This window comes from Ambystoma mexicanum, chromosome 4p, assembly GCF_040938575.1.
Source record: "Ambystoma mexicanum isolate Mex_15411 chromosome 4p, UKY_AmexF1_1, whole genome shotgun sequence".
NCBI lineage: Eukaryota > Metazoa > Chordata > Amphibia > Caudata > Ambystomatidae > Ambystoma > Ambystoma mexicanum.
In genome coordinates this window covers 936316694-936342115 of record NC_090927.1, presented here as the reverse complement: position 1 = coordinate 936342115, position 25422 = coordinate 936316694, and positions in this window count along the sequence as shown.

Below are 25422 nucleotides of genomic sequence, written 5' to 3'. Positions count from 1 at the left end.
AGGAGGGGGTCAAATCCAACCTCTCTCCAGTAAAGTACAGGACGTACAGAACTGGGAGACTCCCACTACTCAAACCCAGGTGAGAGCCTTTTTGGGCCTCACTGGGTACTATCGCAATTTCATGGCTGACTATGGAACCATAGCTGCACCCCTGACAGCTCTAACTTCGCCCAAACAGCCTAGGAAGGTTAATTGGACTGAAGACTGTCAGAGGGCCTTTGATGGCTTGAAAGAAAGTCTGTGTAGGGCACCTGTGTTGTGTGCGCCTGACTACAGCCGACCCTTTATCGTCCAGACGGATGCCTGCGACACCGGAATTGGAGCTGTCTTGTCCCAGTTAGATGACAAAGGGAGAGAACACCCTATCATATTCATCAGTAGACAACTCAAGGGTAGAGAACTTAGGTGGGCTACTGTTGAAAAGGAGTGTTTTAGCCTAGTTTGGAGCCTTAGGCGTTTTAGGCCCTACCTTACGGGGTCTACCTTCAAGGTCCAAACAGATCATAAGCCCCTGAAGTGGCTTATGCAGATGAAGGGTGAGAACCCGAAATTGCTCAGGTGGTCCATTAGCCTGCAAGGGCTAGACTTCACCATAGAGCACAGACCAGGGAAGAGTCACGATAATGCGGATGGTCTTTCCAGAAGGTATGTTGACCGTCTGGATGAGGGTGTCTATCCCGTGGGAGATTAGACACCCTCCACCTCAGTCTGGGGGGGGCGACTGTGATGCTGGAAATGCATCAGAGGGACAGGGCCTCTGAATCCTTGTCCTTTTCTGCCTTTTATCGTGTGTTCTGTTATGTTTTCTGCCCCGGAGTCCATTTGGGACTCCTGGCAGTGCAGCTCTCTCTTTTGGTTTGGTGAACAGACCCATGGGATACCCTTATGGCACCCATGGGTAGGGGTACAACCCTGTGCCCCTAGTGTATGTTCTTGGGCACCTGTGGGTGGCCCACAGAGCAGGGTATGGGCTGGTGGCAGCTCCATGCTGAATTAGACAGGTGCTCTGGGTGTCCTCCATTTTGGGATACCCAGGCCCTGCCATTGGGATCAGTTGATTCCTGATAGAAAACAAGATGGCCCCTGTGGCCTCTTGCTTTCTATTGCCTGTTGTCTTGTTTTTCCCAAAGTCCTGGGAAGCCCTGACTCTGTCCCTTCCCCCTGACTGGCTGTTGGGTGGAAGTTCCATATATGGTGTTGTTGTGAAGGCCCAGCTAGACTGACTGGAGCCTTCCCTTTGACTCTATGTTGTGGGTACCTCCTGTGGGTGGGACCTGGGTGAATGGAGTGTGTGACCAATATACACTTCTTGTTGTGGTTGTCTGGTTTCTGGCATGTGAGACAAAGACTGAGACAGCCCTGCCCGAAACTGGCCTGAATGCAGTGTGTAGTGTTGAATGGCTGGGTACTTGTCCCAATCCACATTCCTTGTTGTGAGTGTCTGAAAGGGAGGAGTGTGGCCTGAATGCACTGTGTGCCTGATTGGCTGACTGACTGCATGAATGCCCTTCTGTGTGATTGGCTGCTGCGTGTGTGCCAGCAGTGTGGATGAGAGACAGGATAGTATATCTGGGGACCTCTCACCACTGGAAATTGTTCAGAAGCATTCAGAAGCTGAGTCTCCACTCAAGAGTAACTGGATTTGCTGATCCTCGACGTCCAGCTGGAAGAAGAAGACTTGCTGTGGCATTTGCTTCGACAGAAACTGAAGGTTGTCGAAATCGTCGAGGACTGACCCGAGAGAGGACCTGGCTAGGCGCCCTCTTCCCGTGCTCCGAGGGACCATCGAGCACCGCTGAATCTTCGCCGAAGCGCCCTGGAAGTCAGACCCTCGAAAGGCTGCCGACCCGAGACGGGACCGCCGAGGAGATCGAAGTGAAGCACCCGGACATCGACGCTGTCGAAGTCCATTGCCGTCGACCAGGGTTCGCAGGTCTGTGTAACCGCTGGAGGCCCGTCGAAGTTGTGTTGCCCAGCCGTGGGAACCACTTGACGCCGTGCCGCCGACGACCGGAGCCGTCCGCTCCTTGCCTAAGAACATTTGACTCGAAGGACTCCCTCGTCCGCACCGTCGACCGCTTTTGTCCTGCCGGAGAAAGTCGAGGACGACCAACGCGCCGAGGAGAATCCGCCGGTGGGTTTCCCGCCACCTCACGACCCCAAAGACTCGAGCGACTCGACGCCCTTGCTGGGCCACCGTCATTCACAATCTTTGCGGTCCAGAACTAGTGTCGCCGAGGTGCCCCGCACGCCTCTTCCTCGCAGGACGCCGACGTCTCGACGCCGACGAGCACCGCTCGGATCGAAGCCTGCCGCCTCATCGACGCCGTTCTACCTCGTTTGTTGTCGGACGTTCGACGCCCCGTGTCTCCCGCTTGAAAGGGGAGGCATTCAAGAAGGGCCGTCGATTCCCCGACACCGAACACCGAGTTCTTCGACGCTTCTCGACGCCTCTCGACGATCCGTGACTCCTGCTTTAAAGGGGGTCATTCAAGAAGGATCTGTCGACGCCTCTTCGAAGAACTCGACTCCACCAGGTACATTGGGGGGGTAAAAACATTGTAGGAGAGAATAAGACTATTGAACAATATCTGGACTGGGCTTGTGTTATATCTCTTTATTTTACAGGTTGCCCAGGTGGGGGGATCTCCACACAGAACTGTGTCCAGTAGCAAGGGCCAGTCTTCTGCCTATTGTCTCAACCATCTGTTTTCTCTCCTCTCTCTATTGCTGGTTTCCTTCTTATTGATCTGTGTGCCATTTTGACAGTATTGTGAATGCACTTTAATGAGGTCTAATATTAGTGGTACCACTTTAGAATTGTAGATATTTACCATTATTGATTTTCCTGAGCACAAAGTGCGTTATTGTGATAAGTGTACATAACCCTTGAATATTAATTATATAAAGACTGTGTTTTCAGTAATACAGTGTGTGGACATTCCTTTGTGGGGGCTTGGGGATACACTGTACTTAAGAACCAGCCTGCATCACCTCCTGAGAAGCTAGGCCTTGATTGCTCGCCCACTGCTACCATATTAGAGAATCTTGGCTGGGGTCCTCTGTGCCTCTCCTCTACCATATAGAGAGCAGAAGTATAGACCCCCCACCAGTCTTTACAAGCTGTGAAAGAAATGTCATGAGCCAAGTACAGTAGGGATCTCCTGTGACCTTTGGGCATCACCAATCATTTGTTAAATTATTTTTCGGCCATAGGACCATACATTTACATAAAAACACAAAATAAATAACAACAATGAAGACACTAATGACAAAATACATGATCCATCTGTGCTTGCTTACAATGGTTTAACACAGTGAGGATTACTCATCGCCCTAACCCCCAAAGTAACAACATTTGCACAAGTGAGTACGGACTTGTAGGAGCTTTCTTCCAAATGGGCGCTCATTTTGCCCCTGCATAGGCAATGACTTTAATAACTGTATTATAAGGGGGATGGCATCTCCTAACAAAACCAAGTATGTTTTTCTGCTAAATCCTTTTCCTTAACCTAGCCTTGATCAATGCACACTTTCTAATCACCCATGCATTAGACATCCATGATCTCCTGACGGTCAACTACCTGGATGCAGTAGCAGTCACGGAAACATGGCTCAACTCGTCCTCCAGACCAAACCTCTCCCTCACCATCCCCACTGACTACACCATTCTCAGGAGTGATAGATCCAATGCCAGCGGAGGAGGCGTCACCTTCATTACCACAGACCTCCTGATCATCAGACAAATCCAATCCACACTCAACAATAACTGTGACATCCTCTCCATCAACCTCTCCGCATCCCCCACAAATATCATCCTTACACACATCGTCTACTGCTCTCCTGGCCCTGTCCTCTCATTTGAGGAGGACCTACTCCTCATCCTAGGTGATAACGCTAAATCCTCATCACAAGTGCTACTGCTGGGTGATCTTAACCTTGGCCTCAACGACTCTTCTGACCTCCCAGCTTGCTCCCTAGCCAATGCCCTCACTACATTCGTCTTTGTATAATGTTTAATGTATTTGCAACCCTACACATAGCAAAGGGTGATCTCTTGACTGGATAAATCCATCAAAGCCAACTCTCCTTGTCCCTGCCCAACCATCATATCATCACCTTCTCACTTCTCTATGGTCCACTCGCCAAATGCCCTACCACTTTGTTGCCGCCTTCCTTAGCTCGTGTCTCTAAGAGACTCACTAAAGAAAACCTCACCTCTTGTCTCGATGCCCTCAATCCTGACTATATGGATTCTACTGACCCCACGCACCTAGCAGAAATGTATTCCAAAACTCTGACTAACGCCATTGATTCCATTGCTCTGTTGGTACTAAAAAAAGGCAAACCCATTCTTCACTCAAACTCCTCGTACAACCTTAATCCAGCCTCCCTCAGAACTGAAAAAAACACTTGCAGATACTTGTTGGTACAGAAACCGCACACAAGACACCAAACTACAGTTCTCAAACCTGTCCAAAAAATACAAGCAAGCCATTATCCAAGCTAAAGCCAGAACCTTCAACACTCGAATCGCTAAAGCGAACTGTAACTCAAAAGAACTCTTTGCCATTCTTAGAGAACTCGAAGCCACTATCCCCCAAACGTCCACCCTAACCAAAGATACTGCCTGTTGCAACAACATCCAGGAGGACTTGGTGCTAAAAATTGACACGTTACAAAAGAAAATCCACCAAACAAACCAGCCTTGCCCATCTACACAGGCTCTCCCTTGCCCCTATCCTAAACAAGCCGGGAGTCCCCCTATTCACCTTCAACAAAATTACCACACAGGAATCGTTGTGCATTCTCCTAATCCTCAAGCCCTCACACTGTAAAGGCGATGTCTGCCCAGACCCCTTGATCAAAGACTGTGCTGAAACATTAGCCCCCTTCTTCACGGCTTTCATTAACATCTCCTTCACCTCCGCCTAAAGGAAGCCTAGGTCCTCCTGCTTCTAATAAAAACCCACCCTTGATCCTACCTCACCCCACAACTTAAAACGCTCTTACTAGATTGGGCTGGTATTGGTCCTTTAAATTTATGTCAATGTATGCCATTGGTCTTTCATCAAAATATTAACTAACTGTTTGGATTGTTTGGTATGTTTCGCTTGAGACCATTTTGAAGGCTATCTTTTTTGCTCCATTAGCTACCAAACATTGAGCTGTGGTGACTTGAAAAAAGCCTTTGTGCCCTATTTTATTTCTTTTTTATATTACATTTTTTTAAAAAGTCATCATTACAAGCAAATGACTGAGGCATGATATGATTATATATAAATAAACAGGCACAGTTATTAAGCAACATATTCATGAATAGAAGTGTTAGGACGTTTTGCAAGGGAAACCATTTTTTTCCAATATGGTAATAGTTTGGAAGCTCCTGAATTCACATCTGTTAACTAGGAAGTAGATTCTCTATCCAATTTAATTAAATCAATATTCTGACATTGCCACGGACACCCATTTGTCATATATCTTTCTAGTGTTGGTGCTGCTAATTAAATTAATGTTCTACCTGTAGACAGTCATGTGGGTGTGGCACATGACATTCATCTTTGGCAAGGAACTCAAGCCAGTATTTTGACATCGATGGGCATAAGACTATAGGTGTTGAAATTTGGCACAGGATTGTCACATGTTATCCAAAAGTCATTATACCTCAATGTCCATCAATTAATCACACTTGGGTTTCTTAAAGACAAAACATGAAAATCTGCCCATAGTAATTAGCTACCATTAAGGCTTTAGTCATATATTTTGTGGAGAGAGCGTTGCTTTCTATTTGTAATTCTATTCCAGTAGCTTTAAACCACGTGCTGTTGATAAAGTTGAGAGAAACAATGTATTTTAAAGATTTTTCAGACAATTATAAACTAGTGGCTCATTCCCGAGAATGCACATAAAAGAACTACTGAGTGGGTCAAAGAAATGGTAGCCTAGGTATATTGACTGATGGCAAAGCTACTGAAGCACCTTTCTAAATAGTGTCTCAAAGGATACAGTACAGTCTAATGTTTTATACTATAATCTCAGTGCCAATGGAAAAACTGAACTTGTCCACAGCTCTCAGGAATATGGGATGAATGATGACATACCTCCCCTCCCCTTCTCTCACAGGCTGTCACTCTCAGTGAACTACCATGTAGCAGTGGAGCACAACTTAAGCTTACTCCACAGAGATATATTATTCAGGCTCTCCTCCATAACCTGTGCTGACTTGGCTGATGATTTTCAACAGAATATGCAACCAGGAGCATCCTCTGTGTCTCTAAGAAACAATGTAGGCCTTTTAACTGAGTCTGTCTCTCTATGGTTATTTACAGGTACTTATTTTAGGGTGAACTTGACTGCTGCAGCTTTTAGAGCAATCTTTCCTCTGTCTAATTCCCAACCCTACTCAGACGTTTTATTTAATCAACGTTGCAAGTATTAATATACATACGATTGGCTCCCCTACTGTTTATGGCCCTGATCTATAAAAGGTGATTGAATAATCAAATGTAGAGGACATCCTCCATTGATCAAGATCAAGAGAAATATATCATCCATTACCTAAATTATAGGTTCTGTATATGTTTGAATTGGGGATATAGTAATGTGTGTTTTGCTCTTTCCATTTGTGTGGGTGTCATTTTTTTTCCATAAGCATTGCAAACCTTGATGTGGAGTTACTGTAATATTTGACTTCCACTTCCACAGGTCCTCTGCAACCATTCCTTTACCACCGGCTCCTTCCCACAATCCCTCAAGCACTCTCTTGTGCATCCTCTCCTAAAAAAACTGTCCGGTGACCCTTTGTGCCTGACGATCATCCTATCTCTATCACCCCTTTCTTGGGCAAACTCAGGGAGAAGCTGGTCATCCCCCAACTGACCCTCCATACCAAAATGGTGGGTTGCCTACATGACCACCAGCATGGTTTTAGGACATCCAGAGGCATGGAAGCTGCTCTCCTGAACACCCGTGAAGACATCTCTCAAACCTAGGCTCAAATGCTCCCTCTGTTCTGCTCCTCCCTGATCTTTCTTCTGCTTTTGACACAGTCAACCACTCCATCTCTTAAATAGTCTCCATGATACCCTAGGCATCATGGACCGAGCACTGGTGTGGCTGACTTCCTTCCTTTCAATCAGACCCTTCAAGTGCACATAGGTCCTTTCCTCTCCACCTCTCTCTCTCTGCCTGTGGCATCCCTTAGGGCTCTATCCTATTACCACAGCTCTTCAACATTGTCCTAGCCCCTTTGGCCCTCTTGATCTCCCCATTCTCCCATAATGTCCAGTGTAATGGAGATGACACATAGCTCTCCTTTAAGCTGCCATCCTTCCTCTACATCCTCTCTTTCCTCTCTCATACCCGACTGCCTGACTGCTATTCGGGCATGCTGCTCTGCCAATGATCTGTGCCGTAATGCCAGTAAGACAGAGATCCTTCTCATTGGGACTCCTGCTCCTTGTTTCCCCCACACTCGCTGGCCACCCTCTTTGGGCCCCCTCTCCTCACCCACCTATGACACAAAAAACCTTGGAGCTATCTTCGACACCTCTCTCTCTTTCTCACCACACATCGCGGACCTTTCCAAGAAGTCCAACTTTCAGCTCCACCTCTTTAGAAGCATTCTACCTTTTCTCACCTTCCTCCAGAAGCTCAACATCTCCAGAGCCCTGGTTCTCTCTAGGCTGGACTACTGCAACAGCCTCTTCCTCAAACTGCCTATTACCTGCCTTCGCCCGCTTCAACTAATCCAGAACAAGACTGTTAGACTTATCCTTGGCCTCAAGCCAAGAGACCGCATCTCTCTAGCCATAGAATCTCTCCACTGGCTCCCAGTGACCACACGGATCAAATTCAAGACACGTTGCATCATCCACAAGGCTGTCTGGGGCCTGCAACCTCTCTACATACAGCTTTCCTTCTCTAAATACCTCCCTGTTAGAGTTCTTCAGTCCTCTGGCTCAATCACTTTGCAGGTCAAACACTTCTCCAACCAGAGAGTGGAAGGTAGATCCCTTTCCTCAGCAGGTTCCTCCCTCAGGAACAGCTTCCCTGCCCCCCTTAGACTTGAGCCGGATCTTCTTAAATTCTGGAAACTTCTCAAGAGATTCCTTTTATCCTCTCCCTTCCCTCTCCCCCTCTCGTGCTAATGTTCCTCTGCCGCTGTGACTGGGGACTGGCCCTTTCTGAGACATACAGGGGCCAGACCACCCAGCTGTCAGTCCTGTCAGCATCCCTTGCCACCAATTGACCTCGGGCACCCTTCCCTGGACTAGCCCAACCTGGTGCACCCTGTCCATTGCAATCACCCCCTTAGACCCGTATCTCCACTGGCACTTGCCGTCCTGGCCCCCAAGCACTTGCTCATCCCCCCTTTGGGCACCCTACTCCTGCACTTCTCCTTCTACCTCCCTCGCCCACATTTACCACCTTTGTCTTTCACATGCACAGTAGGATTGTCACAAGGCCAATATAACCGTTATTGTTATTTGGTTTGTTTTTTCTTTCCTATGTCCCCCCCCCACCCAACAAAAATGTCTTTTGACACCTAGAAATACTTTTGTATAGGTGCCATACAAATGTCCAATAAAATAAAAAATGAATTAAATATGTGCACAAAGAAGCAACATCTCCTATTGTGAATGTTAGCATGTACCACGCTCAGACGGAATTGCGAATGTCAGCATGTGCCACACTTAGACAGAATTGCGAAAGATAGCATGTACCACATTTAGACACAATTGTGCTAAATAGCATGTGCCACACTTGGATGGAATTGTAAAGGATAGCACGTGCAGCACCTAGCTGGAATTGTGAATGATAGCATGTGCCACACTTAGATGGAATTGTGAAAGATGGCATGTGCAAACACTCAGGTGGAACTGCGAATTATAGCATATCCCTCACTTGGATTGAATTCTAAATGATAGCATGTGCAACACTTAGATGGAATTAGAAATGATAACATGTGCCCCACATAGATAGCACTATGATTGGTAGCATATCCCTCACTTGGATAGAATTCTAAATGATAGCATGTGCAACACTTATATGGAATTAGAAATATAACATGTGCCTCTCCTAGATAGAACTATGAATGGTAGCATATCCCTCACGTAGTTGGAATTGTAAATGATAACATGTGCCACACTTAGATGGAATTGTGAATGATAGCATGTGCCTCTCCTAGATAGAATTATGACTGGCAGCATATCCCTCACTTAGGTGAATTGTAAATGATAGCATGTGCCTCATCTAGATGGAATTATAATTGGTAGCATACCTCTCACTTAGTTTGAATTGTGAATGATAGCATATCCTGCACTGGAATAGGTAGAATGAATAGAGTGAATAGAATACGTGGAATAGATGATATTGATAACATAGAGGGAATGGACGGAGTAGACTGACTGAATGAATGGGAAAGAAGAGAATGAGTGGAACCTGTTGAAATTCACCCCACGTGTTGTATCACAGTGCACCTGCTCCCGTGTTGTTGCCATATTTTTGTATCCCATATATATGCCTTATAACTGTATCCCCTCATATAACTTTATCCCTTATATATCTGTATCCCTATATATACCTGTACTGACCCCTATCGCTATATATGTATCCCTTATCTACATTTATCCCATATATACCTGTACTGAACCCTGTCGCTATATATCCATATGTTGCTATCTAAGTCCCCTCCGTCCTGTTTACGTGCCTGGTCTCAGGCACTTTACAGATAACCACCATATCATACCACTACGCTCTACCTCACTCTCTGGCCGGCCTCCCTTGGCCCTCCTCCTACCCCCACCTGCAAGGCTAAGAACCTCTGGGTCATCTTTGACTCCACCCTTTCCTTCTCCTCCCACATCTCTGAGGCGTCTCTAAAAAGTCAAATTTCCTACTTCACCTCCTCAGAGGTACCCTGCCTTTCCTCTCCTTTCCCCAGAAGCTCATGACATCTCAAGCTCTGGTTCTCTCTAGGTTGGACTATTGTAACAGCCTCTTTCTAAATCTACCTGCCTCTACTCTCCACCCTCTGCAACTAATCCGGAACAGGACTGCAAGACTTGTCCTTGGCCTCAAGCTCTGGGATCGTATCTCTCTAGCCTGACATCTCTCCATTGGCTCCCAGTGGATGCAAGGATTAAATTCAAAACCCTCTGTATTGTCCACAAGGCTTTCTGGGGCCTGGGTCCAAAATACCTTCTGCTATGCCTCCGCAAATACCTCCCCTCTGGAGCTCTTCGCTCCTCTACCTCCAACTCCCTCAAGCTCAGTCGTTTTTCAAAGAAACAAGCTAGGGGCAGATCTCTGCCTTCGGCTGGGGACTCCCTCTGAAACAGCCTCCCTGCCACTCTAAAACTTGAGGACAACCATCTCCGGTTCCAGAAGCACCTCAAGACCATCCTCTTTTCTTATGCCTTCACTCCCCCTCTCCTTTGATGATTTGTTCTCTCTTGGCACCGTGCACCTGGCCACCCTCTGTCCTCCCGGCCCAGGTACCTGCTCACCCTGCCACCCTCCCGCACTTCCTCCAGGCCACCCCTTGCACTGGGGTCTGTATCTGTACCCAAACAGCCCCCCCTTTTTCTTCCTGCACATATCAGACCTACCCTGTCTGCTGCCTTAAACCTAGCAGTTGTAAATTGATGGCTGCACTACCACTGTTTGTTTCCTTTATTATGTATTGATTGTTATTTATCTGTTTCTCCTCTGCTTCAAACTTTCCACTTCTCCCCCTTCCATGCACTTTTCTCTTCCCCCTCTCCCTTGTACTTGCACGTTCTCAATGTCACTGGGCCTAGTAAGATCGCTGTTTTGTTCTCCATTGTTCCCCTCCCTTGCCTTGTCGCTCTCTGAAACACTTGTGTACGAACGTGAAAGAAATAAAATATCAATATCAATATCAATACTATACACCATCATTCAACCAGGACACAGCTTTACCCCTGATAATTCGTCCTAGCTGTCCACATACGAATACGACCTCATGAACACCTCATCACTCTAATAAAACGCAGCTAGCTGAGCACATTCTGGCCAGCTGCTCACATAGGCGTTCCTCAGGCCTAACACAGCCAGACCCCAGTCAGGGTGTCCACCTACCAGACTGCACACATCCAACTAACAGTGAAAGTTGAATCTAGAAAGTGTGCCTAATAATGTCAATGTGCTGAAGTTAGATCCAGAAAAGTGCCTAATAGCGTAACTGGTAAAATTGAATCTAGAAAATGTGCCTAATAGTGTCACTGTGCTAAAGTTGAATCTAGAAAATGTGCCTAATAGAGTAACTGTGGTATTGATGAAATTAGAAATTGTACCTAAATGTACGTCCCCTGTCCTGCTCTCGTGCTTGATCACAGGCGCTTTACTGATAATCACCATATCAAACTACTACACTTTCTCTCCCCTATACACCACCATTCAACTAGAACACAGCTGTACTATGACACATTCGGTATAGATGTTCTCATAATTAACATGACCCCACAAACTCCACATCATCCTAATGAAACACAGCTAGCTGAGCACATTCTGGGTATCTTAAGTGTCTCTTCAGGGCTAACGCAGCCAGAACTCAGTCTGGGTGTCCACCCTCCAGGCTGAACACATCCAACTGATTTCCTCAGCACCACACCTACCGTTAAGAAGCAGCTTTCATGCAACAGCCACACCTGCTGCACACATATCCGGTGCGCCCAGGCTCCATACCACACTCTCTCTCTCTCTCTGTGCTGACTGAACTGCGGTTCCCGAGGGCGTTCAACCTACCAGAGCTTTGTGATCATACCAATGATACATAAGGCGCTATATAAATGGCAAGTAACATAACATAACATAAATGATAAACATCTATGTTTATCCACATAGTTGTATGTTAGGATAACTCAACTCATACAACTTGTAGAACAATCTCTCCCCATTCCCACACCCATCTGCCCCTCGCCATCAGTACATTCAAGGAAACTCTTCCATGGCCCAAAAAATAAACACATCAAGCACAAATATATGTATAATTCATCAATGGGGCATGAAGAAATACCTGCTAAATCAATAAAGCACGCATTAAAATATATGATATATCTGCCACAGACTAATTTCCTTTGATGACCACTGGCATATGCTTTGTTAAACTTTGTCTTGCATCAAATGTTTTGTTAAACATGCTCAAAACCAAAATGTGTCATTCCATCCATTACCCCGGCCTTGTTCATGGGTTTTAGAACATCCTTCAGATTTCCCTTGTGCTGTGAGCCATATAATTTCAATCGATTTCCAGAGACATCTGAGGATTCAGGATTCAATGAATGCTCTGGATCACAATGGATGCAACAGTTGATACACGTTTTGGAATTCTTTCCTGTATTAGTCTGAGTTTACCTGGGCATGCAATATTTTCACTTGCGGGACCAGTGCCCCAAAGATGATGTTGTCCTTGAAGAAGTCCCTGTCAATTATCCCATCAATAATGACTATTGGACATGGACATTGCTTTGTATGCCATTCAAAAAAACTCTTTCACTGTGTGTTTCCACTGTGTTTTAGTGGATTAATGCCTTTTCTTCCGAAATGCCAACCTGGTATAACCAAAGTCTTGTCTGTGTAGAGCATGTCTACAAAGTCCGTACCGGTCACAAACCACTGGTTTGCATGCAATGGTTGCTTCTCCTTATTCCTATGAAGGATCATAATGGAAAGCCTTGACTGTAACAGATACACACCATGAGTGTGTTTCATACATACAAGGCGTATCAATACTGAACCAATATAATTTTGCTTATTTACTCCCTCAGGTTAGAATAATCTTGGCACTATCCAAATGATTGCCAGCTCAGGAGCACACCTTACTGTACTGATGAATAGAAACACACTCGACATAAACACCACAGAGAAAACACTTGACAAAAACACCAGACAGAACTCTCCCTCCCAGTCTATGTCAACTGTGAAGTCAGGCTCACATGGCAGCACTCCACCATTTCCAACCCAGAGACCACTGAGCATGGAAGATTAATCAGTTCATAACTTGAATTATGTGAAGAGAAGACAGCAAAGATGTTATGGTTAGTTCATTAGTTCATTATCTTCTTTAAAATGAGATTGAATGATTTAACAGCAAAAAAGTACAGCAAAGAAAAATTAAAGGAGACTCTTACAGTTCCGAAATCTCCGTTCGGCGTGCAATAAACTACTCAGAATCTAGGCTGGAACTGTTTCTTTACTAGAGGACGATGGGTGGCAGGGCCGGGAAGCCGGAGGGCATGTGAGCAGGAGACTTGTGGTGGAGTTTTGGAGCTCAGACGACTGAGAGGAGAAGACTGTTGTTAGCCTCCTGCACCAACATCTTCTGATCAGGTCAAATGATGTGCATGTCCGGAAGCCACTATGAGCTTAGAAAGAGCAACTATCCTGATCTTGGGATGGATCGTAGAACAGAGACATGTATGCCCCTGTCCTTCCTTAAGTCTAAAGGTTGAAACAAATCCCCAGAGACAGTAATATTCTAAGTTATGTGGTTGCAAACACATAGTGCAAGACACAAATGTTCTTTTATCTAAAAGTTGAAGAAGTACAATTGGAAAGTGCCAGGGTAGTGTTTGCCACAGAAACAATACTGCATGTTAACTAGGATCTAGGCTGGAAAATGGTGCAGTGCTGCAAACTGCTATGTGCCGTTAATTTTCACACAGGCTACATGTCTTAGTGGTTTAAAGTCTGTTTAAATATACACAGATTAACGTCGCCTCTCTGCATTTCCCCGTTCCCATTACCACTCGTGCGTTCCCCTGCACCCTGCATGATAGCCCCCATGGGACGTCCCCTATGTACAGTGCTCCAATGCTTCCTCTAAGGTTTGCACTCTACCAACTCACTACATGCATGCATATGTTCATCTCTTTTATTTTCCTCATATACAGAGAGTGTTTGGCATTAAGCTCTAGTCCTGATATTTCTTTCATACATATCCATTATTCTGCACTGCATCTTCATACAATCATTTTTTTAAATGTAATATATTATCAATATCTTTAGGGTCTCACTGTGAAAAGCTGCTACCGGGCATACAGTAGGTATACAATTTATTTATTTTGATAATTTTACAACCCAGTGACCCTTATATTCTGTTGTTCATTGTCGAGCACTTACCTCAATGAACCTGTGCAATATCATAACTAATGCACGTACAACAGGGTCCAGAGGTTCTAAAATGTGCACGCGTGATACAACATGCTTTGATAATTCGAAATGGGGGAAAACAGTTTTGTCACAATCCACAAAAGATTTTTGGACTAAGGCAAAAATGATTCAGTCTGTTTTTCTAAGTATGTTGATGCATAACCTGAAAAGGAAACTGCGGGAGGTGGAAGTGACAGTGTTCTACCATTACTCTGGTGAAAGACTATGGGCCTCATTACGACCCTGGCGGAGTGGGATTACGCCAGCGGTAATCGTGGCGGACCCGTCCGCCTTACTACGAGTTCCCGTAGCGCCATGGAGCCTTTTTCCGCCTGGTTTTTCCGGGCGGAGTAATCCATGGCGCTACGGGACCTTGTTGTTAATTACGCCACCGTAATTTACGGTGGCGTAATTAACACCTTCCCGACTCCCATTATACCCTATGGGGCAAAAATGGTAATGGGGAAAGGTAAAATGGGGATTGGGGATTTACCGCCCCGCCAAGGTCGGAATGGGGCGGTAAATCCGCCAACCCCCATGGCGGTATCGGCAGCTTTCCGCCATGCTCCATGGTGCATATTGCACCATGGATCTCCGCCAGGGTCGTAATGAGGGCCTATCAGTCTATTTGCAGTGTCTATTGTGGAGGAGGCCTCTGTTTAGAGGAAGAGAAAGAATTGCATAGAAGACGGGCTCGGGCACGGAGGTAGCGCAGCGGGTAAAGTGGCAGAAACTGATCTGACGTGGTCCATTGGGATGGTGGAGCAGACTCCTTAGTTGGAGCAATTGCACAAAACAACTGGTGCAGCGGATATTTCTCGGACGAAAAATCCTTTCCGAAAAGTGGAAGTAGCTTTGTAAAACAACTGTGAGTGCACCAATAACATTTTACTTCGATTCACGGGTACTTCTTTCAGAACTCATGAAGACCTCGAAGGTATGAAAATATGGCTTGCATAGTGAGAACGTGCGTACAGAAAAGAGCGCAGAGCTCCCCTAAAGTTAGAGGAACCTCATCCGAAGTCCACAAGTCCCTTCATGAATCGCAGATTTATTTTGGACTTAGAGCACACAATTTCCCCTATTGAAAACCATTGGTACAGATGGCATTATTCACGTTGAGATTCCAGATATAGAAAGTGCAACAAACTGGGCTATTATTGAATTTCTATCACCTGCGGTGGTAGCCCTGTTGAGCTTATCCCATGTGGAATTGAAGAAATGTGGCTTCCAACTTACAGTTTGGGGTAAGCATACCGTCAACATATCGGACAGTAATGAGACTTAATTGGCCGAGGTGTGCCCAGCACCACCCTCAGTTATGACCACAAATAGCACCAAAAGACTTACCTTGTTGTCCTCTATTGCTAAACCTCCATCCAAGGGCATCGTGCTGAGAGAGGTTGATCAATGGATTTTTGACTCATTTGGACCTACTCATTATTAATGCTACCAAGCTGGTTGGCTTTACAAATTGGTATCCTGGAACACCCGAGGCCACAGACCCTTTGTAAATAATCCATTTAGGGGTACAATCAGTATTGATGGCTATAACATTGTTTATAACCCCTCAAAGCACAACTCCAATGGACGTCCAATGGGGGGGGGGGGTTGGTTAATGGAGCAAAGCCACAGCTATATTCACAGGTCTTCCAGGTGGACCCCTTGATTTGACATATCTTGTTTGTCACCTTGAATGATCCGGCATATCCTACAAGTAGGCTACTGAAAGGAAATGTATCCGATCCTCAGGAGCTGTGACAACAAAAAGGTGCAGAAGATCTAGAAAAACTCCTTTACTGCTAGTATGCTCTCTGCCATGGTGGGAGTGGTATAGTAGCAGGTGAATACAATGTTTGCATACCACCCTCAGAGCATACATTTCAGCCTGATGGTAATTTAGAAAAAGTACTACCCCCTATAAGAACTAATGGGAAAAGGGGTGATAATCAGTGGGATAGTTCTTGAACACTCTTGACCTTGCACATTTAAATAGAATGTAAGACCTTTAGAACATACCTAAACCAACAACAGTATGTTTATATTGACCAAGCACTGTGGACACAGTGTAGTCATTTAAACATATCTCATGCAACCCTGTGTGATCAAGCTATGGTCTGCTGGACACAGTATTTATCTGGGTCTCATAAAACAGAGTATATTACCCCTAATATTAGAACAAATGTGCAGGGGAACCAGATATCTTGGTCTGATCGTAACGTGAGAAAGATGAACCTACACATTTGCTCGGACCATTTCTGGCTGCAAAATCGGTTGGATGGCAACAACTGGAATTCTCAAGTGACTATGATATCGATTGGGGGACATCTACAGTAGAGCCATGTGAGTTGTAAAAATAACATCAAATTTTTTGGGTTATTTGACATCGCAATCAATCAGAGAAAGGAAATCAACCAAAAAGCCAGAGCCTTAGAAAAGATCCCAGTCTATCCGGTTCAGATCGTGCAGCCTTACTAGCGACTATCTCAACAAATATAAGAATTGGTTGAGACAGAATCATCACTTAGTGAATAATGTTAATTGCTCTTTAGACTTTAAAGGCCAATGACAATAAGACATTTTGGAGAGATACAGACAATTACTTGCGGAGCAATGGTTGGTTCACCTGAATTCACTTTATTTTGATAAAACATTGGCGAGTCTAACCACCGAGACTCCCATTACGGGAGTTGGAATTGCCTCGGGTTTGATGCAAATGATGTCTTGGAGATCATAAAAAAGTTTAAATACTCGAGGTCTCCTGGCCCGATATAATTGCACATGTGGTTTATAAATCCAACCCCACTTTCAAAGATCTATGGCCAGTGGCAGTATTCCAACTAGTTGGAGGGAGTCTGTCCTAGTCCCTCTGTACAAAAGGGTGGCAGAATAGACCCCTGTAAATATAGACTACTGGCCATGGGTGATTCGAGTGCCAAGATATTAGCTTCAGTGATGCTGATAAAACTAAAAAAAAAAAGTAGAAGAGAAGGGGTGTCTGAATACATTTCAGACAGTATTCAGAAGAGAACTCAGCATGACCCACAACATATGTGCGATTAAATTATTTATATCAGAAGCAAGTAAATACCTAAACAGAAGATCATACTTCTGTTTCATTGATTATACCAAGGCTTTTGATTCCATAGTGCACCCTTTACTATGGAGCAAGTACAGGTTATGGGGATGAAGGCATGTACCTCTGTACGCACGATCCAGAGTAAATACAACCCACTAGGGAATAAAACCAAGAGATAGTTTTGCAAGGATAACAAGATTTTATTAGTACAAAATACAAATGCCAGCAAAGAACTCTTGCTGCTCGAGAGTTCTCTGATCTTTCATAATCAAACATGAGTTTATAAGTACACAAAATGTCATATATGTACTGGACACTGGTGCTCCTGATTGGAGACACTCCATAAATGGGCCTGCTCGATAGGGGATGCCAGGCGCTAATTGGCTGGTTCTTCCCCACCGTTCTTGGTGCACGTAGGTCAGCTGGGCTCATCCTTGCGGTAAAGGTCAGGGCAAATATGTAATACAATATATCTAATCTAAGCTGAACAACAGAACCCAGTTATTCATCCATTATGGCAGGCACCTGGGCATCACAGGAAAGGGATTCCAGGGAGAGGGGAGGATAATATTCAGTCATGCTGACCACTACCTTCAGGGCTTAGTTAATACTGCAGTTCCTGTAACCAAGGTCTCCCCCCTAGGGATTGATCTGTGAGTTACCCCTCCTGGTACCTCATGATACAGGAGACGTGTGTTGCTATTGGAGAGATATACAGTTGTACAAGCTTTAGATCAGTGGTGGACATCTTCAGGAGGTTAGGGCCTGGGGGTTGGATTGGTGAAGTGTAGCCAGCTCTTGTCTGGCTGGGTGGGGGTCAGAGGACCAATAGCGGTTTAGTGGAGATGGATGCAGCGCAGAGCCTGGTACTGTCTCAAGCTCTTCACAGGATACATTCCTAGAAGTGATACTAGATATTCGCAACACTAAAGGGACAAGAGGGAAATGGACTTCTGTGGGAACCAGACTTGTGCGGAGCAGGCTTGGTGTGCCGATAGTGAGCTTGTCACCTCTGTGTGAACTAGAGATGCAAGCATCGCACGCCATCAGCGTGCCTTTTCTCTGCCTAATGCAAACTGGAGTTGTGGGGCAGGGACAGGGCTAGCACTCTTCACCTACTTCTATGCGCTACAAGGCCTTCATATTTGACCTGGGGGTGGGGCTGCTCCCCCCTTGTGGGTTATATCACTTTGTATGGGGTTCACATTACTTGGAAGCACCTATGGGTTTGGGATAGGCTCATATCCATACCAACATCCCCCCTTGTGTTACTTCTACAGTAACACATTCACTCCCCCATGTTTCCGTTCATTTGCTTTATCTTTCTGCTTCTTCCCAGACTGGGGTACCCTTTATGGGCATCCATGCTCTGCTTATGCTTCTCAAACTTTCCCTGCGCTGTGCATAGTGTTCAGGTGTACAGCTCATGTATATGCATACCCATCCCCTGCTAAATATACCCACACTTCCTTATAATTCTCGGGGTCTGGTGGGGGTGCAATAGTCTTGTGATATCGACTGTTCACCTCATCCCCATGACCATGATATATGCAGCCATACGATATTTAGGGTCATCATTTTGCTCTGTCTGTATTTCTATTTCCTGTGTCTCACGAGATACCTTCTTATTATTATTCCCAATTGTTATTGTATGCTGCTTTGGCACAACAACGGAGACCCAACTGACACATGCAAAAAATCACCAAAATGAACAAGATGATAGGGATCAGCATCTTTACAGTCATTCCAAGTCATGATGGCACCCAGCCAAATACCATGTTTACCCAGTCATCTTCTTGTATTCCTGCTTCCTTTTTCATTTTCACTCCAGGTTCATGCACCACTGCTATTACGTGTGATAATGTTCCATTGTCAGTGTTTGTAGAAAGTACACATTTGCAACATGAACTCCCAATCTTTTTACAGACCCTGCCCTCCATGGCAGTGAGGAGGTTGAGGACATAGTGATTTTGCATTGTCATTAACCTAAGTGCTCTCATTTCCACTTTGATGATGTTGAACCCTTTTAGTGTCATTTGCTAACTGGATTAGCTCCCAGAAAATGATTTGGAGCCACTTGGTGTTTTCCCTGGTTTGGATGCTGGGCACGAGAGATGCAAATAATGTCTCTGCTGAGCAGAAAAGCTTATATTCATCAGGTATTTGTGCAAGCAGATTAGAGGAATCTTCGGACAAGTAATTGGAGGATCGCTTCTTTCTGATCATTCAATCAATGGTGCTTTTCTTCTGGAAGGACATGGAAGCCTGGGAGTGACGCAGTAGGCATTATTTCTGTTGTCTCAGGTATTGCTTGTCCTTCGTCAGGCAATGGTCTCCCCTTTAGGTGCTCCTCAGGCACTACCAACAGGGCTGAATGCAGCGTTGCAAGCAAACAATGGACCCGCCATCATGACGGGAGGTGCAAGGACGCCTTTTTGCCACAGTCACAGTAGTAGTCCATCAGCGCTGCAGTTCATTTTCAGAGGTCTGGAATGAGCAGTGTTCTGTTGCATTTTTTGTTGGGCCCCACAGGAACAGTTCCTTCACTGTGGAAACAAAGTTCATAATTTTCTTCTTGCTGTACTTTTACTGGCTTCTCGATTGCGGTAACCCACGTCAGTTTTGTGACATGTTCTGTCCATATTTGTGCACGTTTCCTCTGCAAAGGCTAGCGTTTCTTCGGAGTAACCACACAGTTCTTCAGCTTTACCCATGAAAGTTTTTTCTTGCCATTTTTTTTTCTGCGAAACCTGTTCCTTATATGGCCCGGAAGGGTTCCTTGAATCGGTTGGGTATCGGTTGAGCCCACCTTGCATTTATGGATGTCCGGATGAAGGAGTTTTAGCGGGCGCTGTATGCCTGAAAAGTGCCCTTTATCCTACATAGTGCAAGGTCGATGAGACATTGGCCCTCATTACGACCCTGGCGGATTTCGCGGTGCAAAATGCACCGCGGAGCATGGCGGAAAGCCGCTGATAGCGCCATGGGGGTTGGCGGATTTACCACCCCATGCCGACCTTGGCGGAGCGGTAAATCCCCAATCCCCATTTTACCCTTCCCCATTCCCATTCTTGCCCCATAGGGTATAATGGGAGTGGGGAAGGAGTTAATTACGCCGCCGTAAAGTACGGCGGCGTAATTAACAACGAGGTCCCTTAGCGCCATGGTTTTCTCCGCCCGGTAAAACCAGGCGGAGAAAACCTCCATGGCGCTAAGGGAACTCGTAGTACGGCGGACGGGTCCGCCGCGATTACCGCTGGCGGTATCCCACTCCGCCAGGGTCGTAATGAGGGCCATTGTGTTTCCTCCAAGGGTACCTCTTGCGACACTAAAACCTTGGGCACCCCAGATACATGCAGTTTTAAGGAACAAATGTAGCAACTCCCATTAGTCGTTCATCTTCCTATTGCACTCCTGTCAGAGTACCATCATTTGAGTGTCTGGGATGCCGAAGGTTTCCACCTTATCTAATCCTATACCATTATATGCATTATATTTATTTTGGCCTGCTTGCATCTTCTTCTTTCACTGCGCAGGGGAAATGTTCATCCTTCTAACATAGTTCTATATGATCTACTTCTGTTACATAGTTGCCTTTGTGGTGTTAATAGATGAGACATTACACTATTACACAATGTGGGTTGGGAGTTGCTACAGGTAGTATTTGTGGTATTTGATATGATGTGGTTTACCCGCGTTACATAGTGCTCGGTGCTTGTGATTGAACCATCATTATTTATATTCATGCTTTCATTTGGGTTTGGGAAATAGGAGGAACCTATAACCATGCAAGGGGCTGGAGTGGACAACATGTTTAATACTGAGGTAGATGGTTGGAGATGAAATACTAAAGAGGGTATTGGAGTGGCATTTGGTGCATCTGGGGACTCGTCAGTTACATTTTCAGTGGTTACAAGAATACCTGTGACCCTTCCCGTCATATTTTTGTGCAAACTGGTGAGGTTTGAGGATATATTATCATTCCATTTCCACTTATGTCTGCCCCATACCCACTTTCCATCTCCCCGTTCTTTTAGATGGGTCCCCCAGATAAAAGATGCTGCCCAAGGAATACCTAATATAAACATCAACAAAATAAACAACATTACTGAGAACTTCATTCCTCAATTAAAACTATATCCTCTTGTAAAACTAAACCTATTGCTACTGCTATCTACATTTGCATTTTCATTCAGTGGTATCATTCCCATAGTCGTTGCACCTGCAGATATGGAGAGAAAGGGATGGGTAAATGGAGATAGAAGGGGATAGAGAGAAAGAGAGAGAGAGAGAAAAAGATAGAAAGAATGTGAGAGAGAGAGAGAGTTACTTTTTGTAGCTCATGCTCTAGCAGCAATGCATGTTCAATCTTACATTTTCACATGCATGAATACAAACTGACCTAGAGCTACTTATGTTGAGGTGGTGGTAGTTGCTAGTTCCCCAGTTTGTGTATTCAGGGGAGCGTTGTACAGTGCTTTCCGGTGGTTCCAGTATCGCAACCCATTTGCTTTTACAGCAAGTGGCGTGTAGTACACTACTTCGTACGGGCTGTGGAATCTTGGGGTGTTCCACTGCTGAACGAAACTCCACACATAGACCCATTCTCCAGTCAGTAAGGGCTGGATAGGGGCACCATCTACTGGAGTCCCTGTGGTTGGTTCTCTGTCCTCTGTGTGCGGGATCACAATTCGTTTTGATATACACCTTATTGCACATGTGAGTTGTGTGAGATACTGCTTGAATTCTTCTCCTAAGACAGTGGCTGTTCTGTGTGAATCATATGCTCTCCTTACGGATGACAGTGGCGTTTGCATGCATCAACCAATCACTATTTTGTGGGGGGACAGATGGTGGTCCTTGCTGGGCTGTGTGCGTAACTGAAACAGAGCCAGGGGCAGGCAGTACACCCAATTTTTCTTTAGGCTGTTGCAAAGTTTGGATAATCTACTCTTGAAAAGGCACTTTATTTTCTCTAACATTCCATTTGCTTGTGGGTGGTAAATTGAGCACATCTTGTTTTTTATCCCTAAGTGGGATGTTACCTTCTTAAATAACTAATTTACGAAATGTGTTCCATTATCTGACAGTATGACCTCACACACTCCCCATCGGGGGAATACTTCTCTGACAAGGAATTTTGCTGCACACTTCGCATCTGGGTTGGCACAGGGCCCTGCTTCCACCCATTGCGAGAATGGACACACCATTCCATGGGCCCCATTGCACCTTTCTCCCATGTCTGCATAGCCAGTGTGCAGTTCCCAAAGGGGGCGGACAGGGCAGGGTAACATTCCCTGTAATGTTCTCAAAGTTATCCCTGTTCTAAACACTTGACAGGTGGTACACTGGACCACCATTTGGGTCAGGTACTCCTGTACATTTGTAATGAAACAATCTTCCTAGAGATCGGCAGCTATATAATGCTTTGAACTGTGTGCTGGAAAATATAGTTGTTTGAATGCTGTGTATAGTAGCTCAATGGGCATGACAACCTTTCCTGTTGTTCCTTGTCTACATAGCAGATCGGTTGGTGATTGGGTTCATCCATGTTTAAGCCATAGATTGTTCTCTGCAGTTGGTGCTCTGCTCTGTAGCTCTGTTATTTGTGCTATGGGCAGCACTGTGTATGCCTCTGTTGGTGGGGACGTGTCTTTAGTGGTGATGACAAATTCCGCACCTATATGAATTGGGAGATAAGCTGCTTTTTTGGCAGCCGTGTCTGCTGCTGCGTTTCCTAATGATATTTCATCTGTATTATGAGTGTGAGCTAGGAACCTGACGACAGCACTATGGACGGCTCAGCAAGAGCCGAAATCCATTTGTTCAGTAATTCTGCATGCTGTACTGGGGAGATATCTGCCCTTCTAAACCCCCTTCTTTTCCACTCGGACAGACCCATGTGCACTGTGGTGCTGATGTACGCGGAGTCAGAATAAATTGTAACACAACATCCCTTTGCTATTTTTAGTGCTTCGATCAGTGCTACAAGTTCTGCGGCCAGTGTCTCATATTCTTCTTCCTCCATTCTCACTACTGCAGCACCAATGTGTTTTTAACCCGTTTCCTGATCTATGGATGCTGACCTATCAAGGAAGAACACCTCTGCTTCCTCCAAGGCCCTATCTCTCACTATTGGGATATCGTCCTCTTCTCCTTCATATGTTGCGCAGTCATGCTGCTGCATGTCCTCGACAGTGCATGCTTCTGTGAGAAATGTTGCTGGGTTTACTGTTTTGCATCTCAGCACATGGATATTGGGACTTGATAGTTTGATTTCATATGCAGATTCTCTCTGTGTGGTTAGTGGGGATTTTGATCGCTCCAATATTGCAAAGAGTGAGTGCTCGACATACAATGTTACTGAACACCCCATCACAATAGTGGAACTTTTTTCAATAGCAAATGCTGCTGCTGCAAGTGCCTGTATGCAAGTGTACTGTCTGTGCATGACCAAGTTAAATATGCCGCTTAATATGCCAGGGGTTTGTGTCCCATTGTAATTTTTTTGTGTTAACACAGCGGTCATGAGTGTGCCATTTGAATGGGAGAACAGGTAGAACTCCTGTCCAGAATCTGAGGTTGCTGGAACTGGCACCATTGATATCTAATTCTTTAGATCGTTAAACCCAGTGATCATTTCTGATGTCCACTTGATGGGCGTTCCCTCTTTTTGTGGTTCTTTCATCCCCTTTAAGAGTGGCCTGGTGTATGCTGCATAATTTAAAATCCAAGCCCTGCAGTAGTTGCAGAGCCATAAGCATTTTTGCATTTCCTTTGCTGTGTGTGGTTTTGCAGTGGTACATACAGTTGCCGCTCTGTCTGGAATTATCCTCCCACCATCTTTTGAGCTGAACTGAGCCAAGTACAGGACCTCTGCCAAGCAGTACTGGAGTTTTTTCTTGTCTACCATATACCCTTCTTGTGCTAATACTTGAAGTAAAGTGATGGAGTCCTTCTGACAGTTCTGTTCATTGTCGCTGCAGACCAGTAGGTCATCTACATACTATATGACTGTGCTGGGGACCTGAATGTCACCCAGATCTTCGTGCAATATTCAGTTGAAGATGCTGGTGCTTTCACAGTATCCCTGGGGTAAGCGATGGTGCTCATATCACTTTCATCCCAGTGTGAATGCTGTAAGGTACTGCGATTCTTGATCGATGGGCAATGAGAAAAATGTGTATTTCAGATCTACCACAGTGAAATGGGTGGCCTATTTAGGTATACTGTACAGGATGGAGGCAGGGTTAGGAACAATAGGAAATTATTTCTATATGATTTCATTAAGGGGGCGAAGGACCTGGATCATCCTCCAACTCCCCCGTTGCTTTTCTGATCAGATAGATAGCGGTATTGCATGATGATGTGGAGGGGCCAATAATCTGCTGCTTTAAAAGGGCCCATAATGTTCCATGTATCCCTTCCTCTGCTTCCCTGGGCAGGGGGCATTGTTTTACTCCTGATAGGACAGCACCTGGCTGGAGAATTAATTTTACAGGAGTCACTTATTTTAGTATTCCCACATCATGTGGGTTGGTTGTCCACAGATGGGGCAGATCAAGCTGTAGATCTGTCTCACAAAAAGATGGGGGCCCACTGACAATGGCCATGACGAGGCTCAATACGTTCCTATAGTACACCATTATGTCACAATGGATGCACACCTCTAGCACGATTTCCCCATTGTTGTTATCATCCTCAAACAACTCTTAATCAGCCAATTCTCTAAGTGGTATATTTGCATCAATACATATCACTGTGTGCCACTCCCACCCATTGATATCAGTTCCCAGTACTACTTCCTCATTGAATGGTTCCAGCTACCACTTCGGGTGTCGCTACAGAGCGGAAAATAACATCTGCAAGTATTCTCCATTCTTTCCTGGTAAGCTGGGGTACTGCTCTTGCTAACACTCGAGTTCAATAAATCAACATATCTGGGTTCACTGGTATCCCTCTCACCACCATTTCATTTGCCACTGCATGGATAACCATTATTGCTCTGAGGGACCACATGACAGGGGTGGTGTAAACAACCCTCTCTGTCTGTGAATGTTATGGTCATGTTTAACCTACTGAGCAGTTCCATCCCCAGTAGGTTGACAGGTGAACCTTTGTAGTAGAGGAGGGGCGCTCACACTACCTTGCCCTCTATCTTGACA